The 20772-nt window shown below is 38.6% G+C and overlaps 1 long non-coding RNA gene across 2 annotated transcripts; it reads right to left on the bottom strand.

Moving 5' to 3' along the window:
- Nucleotides 1-1054: 1054 nt before the first annotated feature.
- On the bottom strand, nt 1055-8348 carry LOC307171273. 2 transcript variants are annotated; one of them, XR_013823524.1, is made up of 4 exons: nt 8211-8348; nt 8046-8082; nt 2761-2878; nt 1055-2371 (listed from the first exon to the last, which is right to left on the bottom strand). It is a non-coding gene; the product is annotated as an uncharacterized lncRNA (long non-coding RNA). The 2 variants fall into 2 exon arrangements; XR_013823525.1 differs by having other exon boundaries at nt 1055-2368.
- Nucleotides 8349-20772: the final 12424 nt, after the last annotated feature.

Here is a 20772-nt window from a genome sequence, read left to right as displayed (position 1 = left end):
TGAATCAAGGCTTAGTTGTAACTGAGCCTCATTTTATAATGATTGCAATGATGTTCATGTAGCAATGAATGTTTTCGCTAGCAATAAATCACCTACTCTTCTCATTATAACATTTTGAGAATTAGACAGAACACATCTATCTTGATTTACTCTTTAGTGACGGTTGGACTACTACGGTAATATTATGGGATCCACTATGCAAGCCATGCAAATTTATTGCAAATGATGTCTCAAATCAGATGCAGACCATCCTCGTAGATGTGGGACTAAGAAACTGTGAATATGGCAATTTTATATTACTAATACTGTAATACTAATACTAATAATGTTTTAATTAGAATTACTTAATCCAATAGTATATAGCCTCTCTATTTAAATTTCACTATAACTATTAGATACCATTTAAGATGCTTTTTATGTCATGCTGGTTTCCTTTTTTTCACATGTATGTTATGTTGGTGTGTTGTGATTGTTTATATATATATTAATACTGTAAAAAACGTATATTGTATTATGATCAACAAGTTATGACATGTTTTTCCATTGCTATAACTCAAATCAAAATAAGTTAAGCAACTTTAAACTTTTTTACAAGTTACACAAGATTCAACAAAAATTTTAGTCAGTTTAATGTAATTTAAGTTGAAATGACTAAAAATTTAAGGCAGCAACTTCTTTTTACAGTGTATTTATACAATATATATATATATATATATATATATATATATACAAGCAAAAATAAACCAGCAAATGATTATGAGACACACGTTACTATTTCTTCTCTCAAGTTACAATTGCATTTCACTTCTCATATATGACTAGTTAGAATGGGTACTTTATAGGCCTATTTCAATTCAAATGAAATATGATTAAAGATCTCAGGCCAACAAGTGCAATACACAGTTTCTAAATAGATACAATAATTACAGGTCCCTAGTGACTATAGCATATCAAAGGGATTCATTTATGCAATAAATAAGTAATAACATAAAAAAGATATTCGTTAGTTTTAAGCATTAAATGTTTGAACGGTTTGCCATACTGAGAATTGAAACTGTTTCTTGTGCGGCCACCCGTAGGCGAAAAATAGATGAACAGCAATGAAGCTGCAGACAAATATTTGGTCAACATACTCTCGAGCTGAGAGGAGAATAAAACATGGTTAGACTGTCGAAGTTTTTATAGCCTATTAAGCACTTCAAATACTGTTGGCAAGATTATTCACAACAGAACGCCTGTAAATTAGAATCTGGTATTTCAGTTCTCTAAGCTTTGCTTTCCAGGAAATGAAAGAGCGAATGATTTTGTGGCTTCAAGAGTTGCACAACATGCCCATACTCCTCTATATGGGGGAAGTATGGCATTTAGGGGAGACTCGGTGTGCTTTACCTGTCTGGTGCGGTAGTTTAGCTTATGCCTACCTCGCAGCATGGACTGAATCAGGGATTCAGGGACTGTAAGAAAGCCAGCCCATGATGCGCGCACACCCTCAGTGTCCACCAATCAGCGCGCGCGCACAGACCGCAACCTCGTAATGACGCGTGTCACCACAGACGACTGGAGCGCCGAAAAGGTTTACCCGTATATTTTGTACTTTCGAGATGCCGAAAAGCGTGTCTCATAGAGAGAGCGAGCGCACCGCGGCAGCCTGAAATGTGCTATTACCGAACTAAAAGATAACCTATATTTATTTTAATGCCGTTTCAACGTGACGTCCACATCATAATTTAAAAGAGGTGCAGTCATCTGGCATTATCAGATGGCTCTCAATAATTAAAGGCAATCACATCCGCATAAACGGGGATGAAGCTGACCATAACCATGCATAAAATACATAAACATCTCTCAGGAGGGTCTTTAATCATGCTGTAATTTATGTCTTGCGTTCGCTCACTGTGTTGCTGGAAAATGCCAGCCTTGCTCACAGATTGCATGAGGCTGTCAGCAAGAGTGCTTATTAATTCCCTCTTGGCAGTGACGGTCTGTTAAAATGTGAGCTATCATATTGAATTGCATCAATTTCTGTTTTGCTTAGCTTGCTAATCCCATCAGTCCATCATCATTTTGGACTAGTGCTAGCCTACATCTACAAAATGAAAGGCTCCATCTTCTAATTCAGTGGTGACTTTTTTAATAAGCGATTTCTACAATCTACTTCCTAATGTGCTTCTGACCACTCACATCATGATGATTGGGTGTTAATGATAGGAGAACGTGTTATCTTGGATATCTTAAACGTAGAGGGCCATTAATCCCACATTCCAGGGGGCTCAGAGTGATCCCAGGTGAAATGGAGAGGGCCCAGGATGCCTGGTGAGTTGGAAGCAGAGAAGGGTGCTCGGTGCGAAGGAGACCAGGAATGTCCGGGCTTCTTCCAGGAACCGTGATGGTGGAGAAAAAGATATGTGTGCATCAGCAGGTCATAAAGCTCTCCCTACTATGCTGGAAAGACTCACTATGTCTTTGCAACATGAAAGCGTACTCTGCTGCGTAAACTCACCTGACTCGTGAAAAGAGCGTTTTTACAAGCCCAGTACAATGCGCCAAAAATGCACTTTCATTCCAAACGTGAAAATAGTGCCTTGGACCCCAGCTTTTACTGGCCTCGAACAATGTGCTATTATAGAGTGTTTTTTATGCTGTGATTTATATTGCAGCAGTGTTGGCAGATTACAGCCAAGCCCTCCAGCTCATTACAGTCCGTGTGGCATTCCCACTGAAGCACAATAGACTCAGTGATGCTGCCATGTGACCCTTTACCTTGCTTGCACTGTCGATCAGGAGAGGGGTTGATGTCATCCGCTTTTGGAACGCTCCAGGACGGACACACTCTCGGCGTGGGAGGCGGGACAACGATGCGGCCGGAAACAATGGGAACCTGGAAAATGAGATGGGCCGATTCGGGTCAGTGTCATGAATTACGGAAAGGCTTTTGTTATGTAAGGCAAGACTTGGATTTCAGTGGGTTTTGTAGATTTGATCCCACAACACTGCCCCTAAAGGATGCTAAATATATCGTCGTGGAGGTCCAAAGACAACAAGCCAACGCACTGTGACACACTTACTCCTCATTAGAGATGAATAGCACATTGTGGTTGGTCTGAGATCTCGGAGGATCATTAAAACCTTTCCTCAATGCTGTATTTACTAGTTGTCAATCAAGAGAAGATTGTATGCCTCGTGACCCACATTCGCTGCTGTGTAGAGCCATCGGATGGGGAAATAATTGACAATGCTCAGGAAAGAGCATGTAAGACTGAAGAGTCTCTCACTCTATCTCTTTGTCTTTGAGACCAGCTTTGTTCACATTTGCCTGCAGATATGAATCCCAATAGGAATGAATGTTTAAATACTTAACATATGCTAAAAGTTTTTTTTTTTTCATTTTCTACCAAACATGGTTTACAAATCACTACAGCCTTCTTATCCACCTTATTTTTGGACACGAATGTAAGCTACTTTCTGTGAGTGCTCGAGACTTCCGATTCCGATTAACCGCTACACTGTAAACAATGATTTTTTTCAAAGTTGTAGAGTACGTTTTACAAAAAAAATACTATTTCAGTTATTCTATTTCAGAATTTCATGTTTAATTCAATGTACTTGCTGTGTCTTCTGTGTCCTTTACTAGGATTAGAAAGCATTCATTTTCTGAGTGAGAGATGAGATATAGAGATCAACACATAGAGACTGTGTCTGTTCTGAAATACAAAAAACTCCCAAACCCATTTAAGGGTAAAAATTTGATTGATGTTCAACAAATAAAAAACAAACAAATATAATGCAGATGAACAAATGACAAAGCTCGGGTTGCTGAATATTCGATCCCTTTCTTCAAAAGCACTTATTGTTAATGATATGATTATAGACCATAACCTGTTTGACTTGGGTAAAACCGGACAATTACATTACTTTAAATGAGTCCACCCCGCAAGATTACTGCAATTGTTGGTGATTTTAATATCCATGTGGATAATAAAAAAGACGCGATGGGATTAGCATTTACAGACATTCTAAACTCTATTGGAGTTAGACAACAAGTGTCAGGACCTACTCATTGTCGTAATCATATTCTAGATCTAATATTGTCACATGGAATCAATGTTGATGCCGTTGAAATTCTACAGCGGAGCGATGACATCTCAGATAATTATCTGGTCTTGTGTATACTCCATCTAGCCAAGGTTGTAAAGCTGACTCTTATAAATATGGTAGAACTATCACTTCTGCCACTAAAGATTGCTTTATAAATAATCTTCCTGATCAGTTTCATCTCGTCAGCATCCCAGATAGCTTAGAAGAACTTGATGGTATCTGCGAGGATCTCCAGTCAGGATTTAAACCAAACCATAGTACTGAGACTGCTCTCATTAGAGTTACAAAGGATTTGCTCTTATCATCCGATCGTGGTTGTATCTCGCTATTAGTGTTACTCGATCTTAGTGCTGCATTTGACACTATCGACCACAACATTCTTTTGAAAAGACTCTCTTGATAGAAAATTATGTTGGCATTAGTGGAATTGCATTAGCATGTTTCAAATCATACTTATCTGACCGTTATCAGTTTGTAGCAGTAAATGAAGAGATGTCATATCGATCAAAAGTACCACAAGGCTCAGTACTAGGACCGTTGCTGTTCACCCTGTACATGCTACCCTTAGGAGATATCATTAGGAAGCATGGCATTAGTTTTCATTGTTATGCTGATGATACTCAGCTCTATATTTCTTTGCGCCCCGACGAAACGCTACCCTGGAAATCCAGAGTTCTCACGAGAGCACAAGTTGAATTTGCTCAGCGAGTTTACTCTGGTGTCGAGTATGATGCTCATTAAATATGCCCTTGTATCCGAGCTGCACCAATCACATCGGGTTATCTGATATAGGCGGGCCAGAGGCGAGCTAAACAGATGACGACAGCGCTGTGACGTTGAAGTCATTAGTAAACATTGCAAGATGGCTATGGATGAACACCAGTTGTTTGAAACGGCTTTGGCCGCTACAATGAACGAGTTAGACTTGGCTTTTTATCTAAAAGAGGAACAGAAGACGGTGCTCAAATCGTTCCTTTGCAAGAAGGACGTTTTTGCCGACCGGATACGGCAAGAGTCTAATCTACCAGTTAGCTCCACTGGTAGCTAAGCGATAACTTGTTGTGATTGGTCGTAGTGTTATCCAATTGTGTGCAGTGAGATTTTCAAATACATGCTTGGTACCGTCCCTCGAGTTGGGTGATTTTCATTAGTCGATGCCAGACCATTAATCTTTCAGATTTAGGTCTGGATTTCCAAGATAACGAAACGCACCAATTCACAAAATGAATGGAATGCATTGCTTCCAATAATTAAATTACCACCTAATTTAATTATTGGGCAAAAAATCACATATTAACCCAGAATACTGTCTAACAATTGATGGCTGCTCTGTCAAGTCTTCGTCGTCGGTTAGGAATCTGGGTGTGCTATTTGATACCAATCTTTCATTTGAAAGCCACGTTTCTAGCATCTGTAAAACCACATTCTTCCATATTAAAAATATATATAAATTACGACATATGCTTTCAATGAAAAATGTGGAACAGTTAGTTCATGCGTTCATGACCTCAAGGCTAGATTATTGTAATGCTCTACTGGGTGGTTTCCCTGCACGCTCAATAAACAAAAGACCAGTTGGTCCAAAACGCAGCAGCTGGAGTTCTCACTAGAACCAGAAAGTATGACCATATTAGCCCCGTTCTGTCAACACTGCATTGGCTCCCTATTAAACATCATATACATTTAAAAATATTGCTGACTACTTACAAAGCACTAAATGGTTTAGCTCCCCAGTACTTGAGCGAGCTCTTAACGCATTATAGTCCTTCACGTCTATTGCAATCTCAAAATTCTGTCCAGTTGATAATACTAGAATATCAAAATCAACTGCAGGTGGTAGATCCCTCTCCTATTTAGCACCTAAACTTTGGAACAGTCTTCCTAACATTGTCCGGGAAGCAGACATACTCTGTCAGTTTAAATCTAGACTAAAAACGCATCTCGTTTAACTGGCATTCATATAGAACATTATACATCTCTATTATTCAAATCAGTTAAATGATTATTAGGCTGCATAGATTAGGTCAGCCGGAACCGGGGACACTTCCAATAACACCTGATGTACTCATTACATCATAAGAACAAGGGCATCTATGCTAATGTTAGTGTTTCTATTTATTCCAAGGTTTTCTGAAGTCAGCCGGATCCGGGCCGTATCCAGATTAGGTGGTGGACCTGTGCCTGGACCCATCCACAACGCATCCCTGAAGTGCCAGCCTCATCAGCCTTGTGAAGGCCTCATCGACACGACAGCCATCGGCACTGATCCTCAACAAACTCAACAAACCATACCGGCGTGATGACTCCGACTTCCAACCTGATGGAACTGGATAAATATTCTAAATGTTATGATTCAATCTGACTTCTAACCTGTAATGCTGCCTGAATCATAATCATACACTGTTCGCTTGTTGGCCAGAGGAGAACTGGCCCCCGACTGATCCTGGTTTCTCCCAAGGTTTTTTTTCTCCATTCTGTCACCTGATGGAGTTTTGGTTTCTTGCCACTGTTGCCTTGGCTTTTGGCTTGCTTAGTTGGGGACATTTAATTTAATATTCAACAATATTATTGATCTGCCTTACTTAGGGTGGACGATGACACAATGTTCTTCTAGAAACAAAGTTTGTTGTATTATTTTCATGTTATCACTGTGAAGCTGCTTTGATACAATGTGTATGGTAAAAAGCGCTATATAAATAAAGGTGACTTGACTTGACTTGACTTGAGTGAAAATTGTTTCTACACCATTTTTTTTAATGTATAGGTACATAAACGAATAGTTCAGCCATGAAACTCTATTCACGTTCGGATTGGTTTATCAAACGTAATGTTCACAGCCAACTGATTTCAAGTATTTATTATCATGTCCCTACATAACCTATACACGCATCAAATGAATGCACTATCTCTGTGCGCAATGCAAGTTCTCTTTCTATCCCTCCACCTCCCCAGCACCACCTGCCTATATCTGCTTCAGCAGGTTTCCCTCTCTCTAGCAGCAGCAACATGTTTCCTTTAATTTATGTTCCGAGCATTTTTCCGAGCAAGTCATACTTGCTCTGCAGCAGCAGCAGCGAAGCAGATCTAGTCTGCCAAGAGCAAACTTATGTACATTTAATTTTATTAATAAAATGTTTTAAATTATCTCGAGAGTTGTCAAGACTGAACTAGAAGGATAACTATGGAAGCTTTTTTCCGGCATGGAATAAACAATTTTAAATATAAGTGAGTCTTTTTATCTCACAATTCTAGATTAGTCTGTCAATACCAAATACATTAACATTGTCATATTAACATGTTAGAACAATTTTCGAGAGATGTTATGATTGGTTTGCAGTTTCACAAAACAGCTATAAAAAGATCATTCCAGAGGTGGTTTGAAGAAATAATTGCACCCTACAATTTCCTTGACTAGTGGCAATGGTGTGGGTCATACATTTGTTTATTTGAGTGTGTGTAAGCAAGCAGACACATGAATGCCTCATCTGCAGCCATTGCCTATGTGACAGGGAGCATGCGATCGCATGAAGCCTGAAGGAGGGGGTTTTTCTGACCCTGCCTGAGGCAGAGGAAGGGCGGCAGCGGACACCCACTTTACTTGACTTCCCGCCTGGATCCTTGGGTTGGAGGCTTAACGGGGGGCTCAATCAGCTTACAGGCGTTTTGTTGAGCAGCAGCGCTCTCACCCATACCTTCCCCCGCACACAATTCTTCTGTAAACATCAATGATTGATCTGCCATCTCTGTTCGGAGGGTTTATGTCAATCTAATAGCACACTTTGAGTAAACATGGCTTAGTTGTACCTCACCAGCAGGTAGTTTTCTGTTAGATGAAGATTGGAAAATGTTAACAATAGAAGGATAAATGTGTCCTTTCTCTTTATACATTTTTTTGAGAAATTAAAGGTATAGTTCTCCCAGAAATTAAAATTCTGTCATCATTTAATCACCCTCATGTTGTTCCAAATCTGTATGACTTTCTTTCTTCTGTGGAACACAAAAGAAGATATTTTCAAGCTGAGAAAATAATGTTTTTGACAAAGATTTTGCGGATCAAAACATAGATTTAGTAAATCGAGTCCATCAAGACCACCAAAACTTGCACATTCATATACCTCTTTGTGGGTTCAACATTTTTCTCTGTAAGTTTATACAGTTTTGATTTACATGCAGTTGAATGTTTGGTGATCACGTTAGCTTTACTTGTGCATAAGCAACTTCTATTCACGCCTTCTGGTTTATGCAGATCTTCTTCTTCGCTTGTTTTTGAATCCGGAGATGCTGAACTATTTCAGTAACAGCACCCCCTACCATATAACAGTGAAAACATAGATTGCGTGAAAAACTTGTCAATGGTGGGAAAAGAGCTACGAAATATCTGAGTGTTTTTTGTGCATACAATAGAGATTAATGGCAACCAAAATGGTATATGAATATTGTTCAAAAATCTTTCAAAGAAGAAAGAAAGTCATACAAGTTTGGAACAGTATGAGGGTGAGTAAATTATAACAGAATTTTCATTTTTGGAAGAACTGTACCTTTAACTGTAAGTAGCAACAGACAATAGGAAGTGTATGTGAACGTACATTGTCAGTTGCATACTTTGACCATACAGACAGACAATTAAAGATGAAAATACAGTCCCACTTTATATTAAGTGGATTTAAGTACTATGTACTTACATAGAAATTAATAATTTCATAGAATGGACTTATTGTGTACATACATGTTTTTACATTGTACTTATATTTTAGAAATACCTGCATGTAATTACAGCTGTAATTAATGTATGAATTACATTTGTAGTTACACGGTTGACCCTTCCCTTACACCTTAACCCACCCTTAAACCTACCACCAAACCTGTCCCTAACCTTACCCGTATCCCACCTCAATAGCAGCACAAGTGTTTTACAATACAACATGAACACAATAAGTACATAGTACATATTTTTCAATGTAAGTACATAATACTTAAAACCACTTAATATAAAGTGGGACCGAAAATACTTATCTTATAATTTCATTCTAATCACGGTAAGTGATATACAGTATCTGTATCTGTTTAGGTCTATTTTTGTCTCTGTGAAATAACATTTCGTAATTCCAGCCTATAAATTCAAAACTTGACTTCAAGATTTTTTTCTTCACTCTCAGAACAAACATACCCTTGTATGCCTCCTTGTTAAAAAAAAAAAGTTTTTCATTTGCCTGGCTTTATCATTTGAATACTGTGTAAAAGCAGGCCAAAGAAAACTACTGAAACATTGCCTATTGAAGTTTAGCAATAAATTCTGTGAAATCGTAAATCATGACTTATTTTAAGCCAATCCCACTGACGTTTCCAATGAAATTGATCACATATTTAACACATTTAGATTTAATGAAGACATATTATTATACAAAAGTTAGAAAAAATACTGTGTGAAAAGTGCATATTACTTGTCCTGCTTCTCTCCTATTGTATGCTGGCACAATCCTTACATTTCACATCAGCTTTCAGACTCGAAGGTTTTCAAAAATGTTTTCCACACAGACTTGCAATTTCATAATGGATGGGAATGTATCAAATGTGCCAATTTGTGACGGATGAAATGTCCTGATAAGGGTTCAGACTGGTTCTGTAATGATAGGTCATTCATTTCCAACCTGATTCAGAAATGCATCGCAAGACACCCTAATAATATAACAGCTCTATAAAACTATGGCATCTTCACTTCAGTGGTGGTGATACTGTTTACAGTGGCTTGAGGAAACTGACTCTATAATCTTGATCTCCCGGACCTTTGTTTTTCTTTTCTCCCATTGTCTGTTGGCACATTTTGAATTGTTCCGAAGGCAGAAAGCTTGGACTTTGTGACAGGTATAAAGATCCCAGAGAGGCGAACCTCCAGAGGAATTCCAAAAGCTACCTCATAATTATGGCATCCAAGATGCTTCTGACACTTCTGTCCTCTTCCTTTTCCCCCCTCATCGTACAGCCATGTCCAGTCTTCACTGATCACAGAATATGCCAGTAGGAGCAAAAGTTGTCCATGTGTGGAATCTTCTATGTGGTTTATTCAAAGTAGTTATAATGAAAAATCGAGACGGACTCCTCTTTCACAGTAGTTACAACAATTGTCCCACTGCCATGAACATGACACATCTTTCTAAAAGAGAAGTCATGATGAAGGACAACTCTGATATCAGATGCCACATGAACCAAGCAGAGCAAGTACTGACATGCCAGAGTCACTTAGCTTCCTGACCTAGAGGTGAAAGTTCACCATCTATCATCGCTTCCTGAGGAAAGCTTACATTGGAGGTCTAAACCTGCCATGAGCGGATCACTGGACTACACATTCATTCTCACAACGACATGGCCTTGTGAAACGCTTATTGTCAGGATTCATTTAGCAATGGACATTGCAAAGTATTTAATACTTCCAATTGGTCTTAACATTTTTGGTTGTAAACAATTTATTGATTCTTTTCGTACTTTTATACAATGAATATTTTGTGGGGAAATGCAATTTCATTGTTAAGTGATGAGATTTTCAATAATATCAATAAAGAACTACTAAACAACAGTACTTACAACACGTTATTTGAAACAGTTCAGTACATTGATTTAAAGGTAGGGTAAGAAATTTCTTTTATAAACACTTTTTGTTATACTGGTTGATTCTCTCTTCACATCTTGATAGCAATCAATAATAGAAGTAGCCTAAATATTAAAACATGTACAGACTGTATATCTTCTGTGGAAGTCTCGGCAAAAAAACATTTTCATCCAATCATTGCATTCGGTCCTATACGATGTCCTACCTGCCTATCAGTGCATGTATTTTCATACCTCTGCCTACCCCTGCTTGTGCAGACATCACACCTTTTCAATGCGTTTCACGAGGATATGCAGAGTTACAGACAGTCACAGAGTGCCAAAAACAAACAGCAGACACTTTTTATAGAGCCTCCTGAGCTTTGGAGACGCTCTCTCAAAGCTAAATTGCTATTGCTGCTAGCCTCTTGCCTATCCTTAAATCACAGATTTTTGTAAGCTGAATGAGTTTGATTCACTAAAAAGAACCGGCTCATTTGAGTAATTTGCTCTGTTATCGAGCTACACTATTCACTCGCACTGTTGTTGTCTGTTGTAATTTTAAAAAATGGCTTCCCAAACCTATTTTATGCCGCAAAATGTTTTGCCATGTAACTTAAATGTGTTTCATGCCTTTTATTTGAGTCAAAATTATTACTGATTCAACCTGACTGGACTACTGGGTAACACTAAAGGCCCGTTCACACCCAGAACGATAACCATAAAGATAACTATAACGATAACTATATTAGCTACGCATATTAACTATAAATGCTCAGCTCTCACTCCCTGCCAGTGTTGTTATTTTTTGATCATCAGCCGGAAAAAAATAGTTCTGAAAGTGGTTCTTTCTGTCATTATAGCTGTGGTGTGGATGCTGCTATTTTCAGTAAATCTTTGTCATTATCATTATAGTTATCATCCTTAACTCAAGTAAATCCCTTTGTAAAAAAAAAAAAAACCTTATTATGTTTCTTGTTTTGTTGTCTCTTCCTGTGTAGATCCATCTATCTCTCTCTATTTTCTCATTCGCTGTGGGTGTCCATTGTGCTGTGGAAGGGGACATGTCAGAGACATAGCAGTGAGAAATATGTGGTAATTATTATCTTCAGGATGGCCATCTGTCATCTCTTCCCCTCCAGCTATTTGCTGCTCCTACATTCTTGGTGCTGTAAAGCTGGCTGAGAGAAGACAGTTGTTGGGGTTCAAGTTGGCTGGAGAACGGTGGTGTGGGCAAAAAGCATCTGACCGACGCTGGTGGTGTGTAAAATGAGGGGGCTGTGATGGCGTTGAGTGTGATAGTGAACAGACCTCAGCTTTGACCAAGATTGTCTTCTGACTTGCTTCTCATTTTACTGTCAGTGTTTTTCCTCTCTTCCCTTTGTAGCTTGGATGATTTTCCATTGTTTCATTCACTTACAAGAGCTGCAACAAATTATCTCCTCACAACATGAATGACAGGATACCTTCAAAATCAGCACGCAACACTCAAGTGAGTCTTGGTGGCATTTAGTCCAAACAATGTGACTTGACTATCAAAAGCTTATGGTGAGTGACACAGTATCCATGCAGACTGATTCTGGAAGAAATTGAAAGCTTAATGAACGCCTTTAAAGTTCAGATTGAGCACAGATTGAGGTCGTTTTTTTTTTTTTTTATCTAGCTGCTATGTAGTTGTTGAGTGCTGTTGCAAAGTAATGCTTATCAGGGCGGTTCTAGGAACTAACTAATTACTTTTGTGTTTTGCTGGAAAGCAGTAAAACAAGATTTATAAGACACCACATTTCAACCATAATATTTACATAACTAAAGAAGCCAAAAAAGTGTGATTCCTGGAAAGCTGAAGACACATTAAGTTGATCAAAGTGACAGTAAAGACTTTTACATTGATTTATATTTCAAATAAATGCTGTTCTTTTGTACTTTCTATTCACCAAAGAATTCTGGAAACAATTAATCAGTTTCCACCAAGCACAATTGTTTTCAACATTAATAATAAGAAATGTTTCTTGAGCAGCAAATAAGCATCATGTGAATCTGAAGACTGGAGTAATGATGCTGAAAACTCTGCAAATAAAAGTATAGAAGTCACTTTAGTGAGTGCAAGAGACTTCTTTCTACACCAAACCTTTGAACGGTTATATATGCAATTTGATTGATATTGCCTAAATAGACTTCATGCATATTGTGCAGCACATTGAATTAATTTTTTTTTTTTTTTTTTTTTTGTGGCTCAAATCAGTGCAGTTGAAAATGGTCAACATCAGTGGCTATTTACAAGAGCACTGGTGTTGTGTGTCATTTTCCTTCTCCGAACACTAGACCCAGACGTTGAATTTTTTGCAGGGCTGCTTTCAAACCTCAGCTGTGTTTGAGTAACAGATGGTTTAATTAGAAAGGGCAGATTTCTCAGATGTAAGTTATGGGTGTCTGTGCAGCCTGTAGTATTTGAACCTATTCCCCACGGTCTCATATGAGAGATCAACGGTCCACAGATGTGGCTTTTCAAGTTATACAAGAGCCCAGTGATTCTGAATGATATTTTATTGACTTATGAAACAGTCATGTCAACAGAGTCCTCTCAGGCTGCAGAGAGGCTCTAGACCCATAAACCAAAGGCGCACAGATGCTATGTTGTGTTTGTATGTGTGCGTATATGAGAGAGTGAAAGCACTGAGTCACCAGAGTTAGCGTTGAGATCATGTCACCCTTCACTGTGTTAAATAGAGACGTGTGACACGTTCTTCTTTGAAAGTAGGCCTGCTTTTCCAGGAATGTTTGGGAGTAAGTCACTTGATTTAAGTGCACTGGCTGCCAGGGTCTTACATACCGAGGCATCAGTTCACCAAACATAGCTTCTCATCTCTGGTCCAAATAGGCCAACTCAGAATGACTTATGATATACTGTATCGTCATTCATGTAAAATTAGCCTTTAGCACTTATTCATGCCATCTCAGTGAGTGAAGTATTTTGATATGAAAAGTCAGCCAAGCCAGAGGCTGTGAAATGAAAGGCATTGGTCAACTTTGCATATGACACAGGAGAAAATCTCTCATTTTATCATTTCTGACTCTTTTGTAGAGTTTGACTCTTGGGACAGGAATCCATTGAGTCACTGTGAGTCGTTATTCAGACTATAAAGAAAGGCATTCAGTCGAGTACTGAACTTAGTGACACTTTAAACGTTTTCTTTGAATTCAAACTTAGGTTTTAATTAGTTTTACTGTAATTGAACAGAATGACACTGCTTTAGGTCAGCCTTATGTTTTTACAGAACTCTCATCCATATGCCTGGGCCTTAACAGAAATGAACAATGTTAACCATACTTTTTCTGAAATATAGTTTTAGTACATGTAGTATAAACCATACTTTCTTGCTAATTTTTCCATAATTATTAATGGTTTTTATTATCCATCACCATGGATAGTTCACCCATAAATGAAAATTCTGTCCAATTCCAAACCTGTAAAACCTTCGTTCATCTTCGGAACTCAAATGAAGATCTTTTTAATGAAATCTAATAGAGATTTCTGTCCCTTCATTGACAGCTACGCAACTACCACTTTCAAGCCCCAGGATGGTAGTAAAGACATAATTAAAATAATCCATGTGACTCCAGTGGTTTAACCTCAGTTTTATGAAGCTGCACGAGTGCTTTGTTTGGCCAAAAAAGACTAAAACACACAATTTTCCATTTTATATACAATCTCGAATGCATGTTCACCACGAAGCATGCGTGTTGTGTTGCTTGAATGCGCATCAGAGATTAAAAGTTTGTAATTAAAGTGGTAAATTATGTTTTTTTCCCCAAACAAAGCACTCTCGTTGCTTCATAAAATTGAGGTTAAACCACTGGAGTCACATGGATTATTTTACTACCTTTCTGGGGATTGAAAGTGGTAGTTGCGTAACTGTTAATGGAGGGACAGAAAACTCTCAGATATCATTAAAAAGATCTTCATTTGTGCTCAAAAGATGAACGAAAGTCTTATGCCTGGGACACACCAAGGTTTTTGTGCGTCGTGAGGGTTAGAATTTTCATTTTTGGGTGAACTAACCTTTAATAACTGACCAGAACATCCTGCAATACAAGATTTTATTAAGTGAACTCAATTGTACAAAAGACGCCATCCTCTGGTTGCAGCTCGTGTCACTTGCTGCTAAACCACCTGGAATGTAAGTGGTACAGCTCTCACGTCTCCACCTCTGCTCAGCATTCCCATGCAAAACTGGACTGCAAAGTGGATGCAGAAAGAGAAGAGCCAGAACCACCACACATAAATGGAAGCAAATACATGGAGTGCCTGAGGTTTCTTAAGTGGCCAGATTTTATGAGTAAATGATTAATTCCTCACATTTGGACACTTTTGCCTTTCCACAGCAACATATTTGCAGGCTAGACAGCTGGTACCAATTTTTGTACCCTAGTCGCTTCAAGGTCCAAGTGCATGTGTCTGTGTCTAGTGGCTCATTGTTGCAGTAATTCACTCCTTTCTCTCACGGCTAAGTTATAAATAGTTCTATTTTCCTCTCGGTATTTTTAGTCACGCTTACATCTCTGGGTCATTGAAGTTTTGTGCGTGTCACAGCTGCTGATTGTTGGTCTCCAGTCTCTTGTGACACCCTGCATCTTCTTGCCGATGCCATGTCCTGCTCCAACCATAGTTTGAGGCACTCCTGCTCTTCACCACTAAGCCATAATCACATATAATATAACCACACATAATATAATCACATAATCACCTTCTGAGTGTTGAGTTAGGATTTAACTTAATATTGAGAAGAAAAGTCTGGATTTTATTGAAATTGGCAAAACAAAAACACAAATAAAAATAAACTCTACAAAACAGCCAAATGGTCAATAAATCTTGATTTAAAGGGTTAGTTCACCCAAAAATGATAATTCTGTCAGTAATTACTCACCCTCATGTTGTTCCAACCCAGTAAGACTTTCGTTCATCTTCGGAACACAAATTAAGATATTTTTGATGAAATCTGAGAGCTGGATCACTCCTCCATAGGCTTCTATGGGATGGAAACTTGCCGGCCCAGAAAGTTAGGAAAGACAATGTTTAAATAGTCCAAGTGACTGCAGTGGCTCAACCATAAGTTTATCAAGCGACGAGAATACTTTTTGTGCTAAAAAAATGGAGCACTATGGAGGAGTGAGACAGCTCTCAGATTTAATTAAAAATATCTTAATTTGTGTTCCGAAGATGAACGAAAGTCTTACAGGGTTGGAACAACATGAGGGTGAGTAATCACTGACAGAATTTTCATTTTTGGGCGAACTAACCCTTTAACGGTCTCATCTCTCTGTCTCTTTACCAAATACGTGTATTTTTGCACATTGGATCAAGAATTTATAGCTTTGATGTTAGTCCAGGTGACTGAGACACATGGCTGATCACATAAATTCTGGGTGTTCTACCATAACCTGTCAAACCAGTGATAAATCACATTTATTTCCATAAACACAGTAGTTCTGCTCCAAAACTTTCTCATTTTCGTGACAAAAACTCTTTTTCCATCTAAACAATGTTGCATCACACGTATCCTTCATGATAAAAGCAATCCCATAATGCAATGTGATGTGCTCAGTGAATAGAAATCCAAGATGTTGAATGATGTGATAATAATATAAACTAATAAACTGGTCTATTGTAATCAATTTGCATGAGTTGCTGCTTGTAGAGTATCCAAATCACTAACTTATGAGGTTAAATGATGGTTAAAACGCTTCCTTAGAAGGGAGCTGTTAGAGTTTCAACAAGAGATTCTCCCACAGTTCTCAACAGACAACTAAACAAAAACAACAGGTTCTGACAAAATGTTAATTTCTGCAGTCTATTTAAAATGTTTAATTAATCTGAATGAAAAAAAAAAAGAACGTCTGAATGAATGATTCAATGACTGACTCAGTCATTCATATTTTGCTGAATTCGGAACCACATTCTAGCATACTCTTTCTATTTTCCCCATATCTTTCTATGGAAAAAAAAACAGTGATAGTGTGCTAGTATTGGGTTCCGAATTTAGCACTTCACTTGATTCATTGATCAGCATTTTTTAACGAATCTCTTAAATAAATGAATCAATGACAAATCATTTTTTTAACAGTCACTTGTCGCCACCTGGTGTAACGATGTAATTGACACAATTGTTATTTGAAGCACTTTCAAAAGATGATTTACTCTATTATTGGATTGCCTTGAATTTTTATTCCAGTACTTCTGTGATAATATGAATATTTGTTACAAAATAATAGTGATAAGCCTACTGTGTGGTTGAAAAGATTGTTTGAGAAGCTGTTTCATTGACCTACACTCACCTAAAGGATTATTAGGAACACCATACTAATACTGTGTTTGACCCCCTTTCGCCTTCAGAACTGCCTTAATTCTACGTGGCATTGATTCAACAAGGTGCTGAAAGCATTCTTTAGAAATGTTGGCCCATATTGATAGGATAGCATCTTGCAGTTGATGGAGATTTGTGGGATGCACATCCAGGACACGAAGCTCCCGTTCCACCACATCCCAAAGATGCTCTATTGGGTTGAGATCTGGTGACTGTGGGGGCCATTTTAGTACAGTGAACTCATTGTCATGTTCAAGAAACCAATTTGAAATGATTCGAGCTTTGTGACATGGTGCATTATCCTGCTGGAAGTAGCCATCAGAGGATGGGTGCATGGTGGTCATAAAGGGATGGACATGGTCAGAAACAATGCTCAGGTAGGCCGTGGCATTTAAACGATGCCCAATTGGCACTAAGGGGCCTAAAGTGTGCCAAGAAAACATCCCCCACACCATTACACCACCACCACCAGCCTGCACAGTGGTAACAAGGCATGATGGATCCATGTTCTCATTCTGTTTACGCCAAATTCTGACTCTACCATCTGAATGTCTCAACAGAAATCGAGACTCATCAGACCAGGCAACATTTTTCCAGTCTTCAACTGTACAATTTTGGTGAGCTTGTGCAAATTGTAGCCTCTTTTTCCTATTTGTAGTGGAGATGAGTGGTACCCGGTGGGGTCTTCTGCTGTTGCAGCCCATCCGCCTCAAGGTTGTGCGTGTTGTGGCTTCACAAATGCTTTGCTGCATACCTCGGTTGTAGCGAGTGGTTATTTCAGTCAAAGTTGCTCTTCTATCAGCTTGAATCAGTCGGCCCATTCTCCTCTGACCTCTAGCATCAACAAGGCATTTTCGCCCACAGGACTGCCGCATACTGGATGTTTTTCCCTTTTCACACCATTCTTTGTAAACCCTAGAAATAGTTGTGCGTGAAAATCCCAGTAACTGAGCAGATTGTGAAATACTCAGACCGGCCCGTCTGGCACCAACAACCATGCCACGCTCAAAATTGCTTAAATCACCTTTCTTTCCCATTCTGACATTCAGTTTGGAGTTCAGGAGATTGTCTTGACCAGGACCACACCCCTAAATGCATTGAAGCAACTGCCATGTGATTGGTTGATTAGATAATTGCATTAATGAGAAATTGAACAGGTGTTCCTAATAATCCTTTAGGTGAGTGTATAGCCTACATGATGATCTGCAAATGCAGATTTGAATGTTCCACTGTGATTTTGTCAAAGATTTAATAGACAGGCTAATCGTTGTTATTTAGAAATGAGATTGCGTTTTTGTTTGAATCGAGATTGCGATCTTTTAATGATTAACCATGCAGCTCTATAGTCGCTGTAGGCAGTAAGACAGCAAGCCGACTCTATATGGTTTGGAACTGCTCCAATTGTATTATCTTCATTGAAAAAAAACGTTTAGAAAAGGAGCTGCTCTTTAAAATGAATGATTTTTTACACTGTATACATAAGTTTTCATATTATTGTAGGCCTAGTTTACATTAATAACAATAACTGTGGAAAATATGATATTGTGGTGGAACCAGTTGGTTTAGAAAAGTAAAAAGGACAAGATACTTCCCGTACAGGCTGCACATAATGTATCAGAATATGATTAAGTTAATTCTTTGAAACACTTCTTTGCTCTAGGTTTGCTGTCAACCGCCACTTCTACCGCTCTCCAGAGGCTCGACTACAGGGCAGTGAAAGAGTGTTTAAAAACCTGGGAGTGACAATGGAGAGGAGTAGAAACCAAATCCTTGTGGAATTTGGTTTTTGCTGTCAAAATGTTTTTGCATGAATGGCATTTAAGGATGTTAGGCCAAGTGTAATCCTTTCGTGGTGAGTCTTTTCATTCCATCATGCTTTTGCATACATAGACAGGCTACATTTTTCACTTTACGTTGAGACCAAAGTTGATATTAATGGCTTACTTTTGCCAACCGCAGGACTGGCCCAAGGCTCCAGAAATCAGCTTATGTGCAGCAAATATAGAGGCTTCGATGGCTCACGTTCAGTCACGAGGGAATAAGTGCCAGAAGATAGTGGCAAAGAGGAGCTCAACTCCGCATACTGTCTGCATATCCAGGCCAAGATGTAAGCGTTTGAATGAGTGGATAAGTGGAGGACAAAGCAGGCATTTTCTGGGTAGCATTCATTATACGAAATACCCCAAATCAAAGGATCAGAGGTAAGGAGAGCGTGAAACTAAAATTAAGGAATTACTGAGATTATGGAGAATTCGCAGTTAAAATAAAGATGTTTGTAACCAGAGAGCAGAAACGTCGTTCCAGCACTAAACTTATCCAGTGACTCAGTTTTATGTGATGTAACTCAAAGCTCCTGGGCTGCTGATGTCTGGTAATCCTGGCTGTCACGGAAGAAACAATAATTCGTCAGTGGCCGTAAAGGTGCTCGTCGGCATATGGTCGCCAAGAACAGCTTCAAAATACTTAAAAGTTTTCGTTTTTGCAGCGTCTCGCCCACATTTAAGCCTCAAATTCTTGTACTGTGTTTCAGCTCACCACATTGGTCTGGTACCAGTGGCCATAGCCCTGTGACCACTAACAACAGCACAACCACAACAACCACTGCTGCTATTTATACTGCTACAACTACTACTTTTGATACTACTCCTTCTACTTCTACTACCATTACTAATACTATTACTAAAGCCTCTATGTTTATTTTCAATAGTGCTAGTTTTTCTTGTCCTGTGTTAGAACTATAACAACTTCTAGAATTACTCTCCAACCATTGCAACCTTTAATACTACTGCCTTCAATGCCTTCGATTACATTCCATGAAACTGTGTTAAAGGGACAGTTCACCCAAAAATGATAATTCTGTCATCATGTACTTACATGTTGTTCCTCTATGAGTTTCTTTCTTCTGTTGAACACAAAAGGAAAAAAATATTGGTAACCTTGGCGGTACCCATTGAATTCCATAGTATTTTGAAGTCAATGGTTAACGTCAACTGTTTGATTACCAGCATTCTTCAAGATATCTACTTTTGTGTTCAGCAGAGGAAAGAAACTCACACAGGTTTGGAAAAACTTGAGAGATTTTCATTTTTGGGTGAACTATCCCTTTAAATATACTGTAAAAACTACATGCACAATTGAAAAAGATGTCTAGAGATGATAATGTATGAAAATAGCACTGAGAGATAATAACACACCTGCTGCCAACAACATCTAACACTTAATCTATTACTGAAGTTATTATTACTAACTTTTCAATGTCAAGTGTTATGCACATTGGGTCTAATAGTGTTCTCACTGTGCATTCCCATGCCACAACAATCTCCTTATCTCATATTACGCAACCAACACAGCAAGTGCACTGCGCTACAAAGTTTCATTTTCATTAGAAATTTAAAAGAGCTGGGAGCACAGAGGATTCGTTTAATATCTAATGATTCGCCTCAAGTGGAGATTGAGAAACAGTCGCTTGAACTCAGGAACCCTGCAGAGAGCCCGATCCCGCTGGCTTATGCAGATCAGTGCGAACTCATTAAAATATCTCTCCTAAAATGAACTTTGTCCAGTGCTGAGGAGGAAATCTGAGTCTGACTTTTATGTCAGTCTCCAGTATAGCATTTGAATAGGGGAGGGTGAGAGGAAAGGGGTTACCTGAGGTAGCGCCAGAGATTAGGAAATGGATCCCTCACTTTCACGTTGGTGAAAATTTCACAAAAGTCTGGAATTTAAAAGCACA

The sequence above is a fragment of the Squalius cephalus genome (genome assembly GCF_949319135.1).
Source record: "Squalius cephalus genome assembly, chromosome: 14".
Classification (NCBI taxonomy): Eukaryota; Metazoa; Chordata; class Actinopteri; order Cypriniformes; family Leuciscidae; genus Squalius; species Squalius cephalus.
This window is presented reverse-complemented; position numbering and strand designations above follow the sequence as displayed.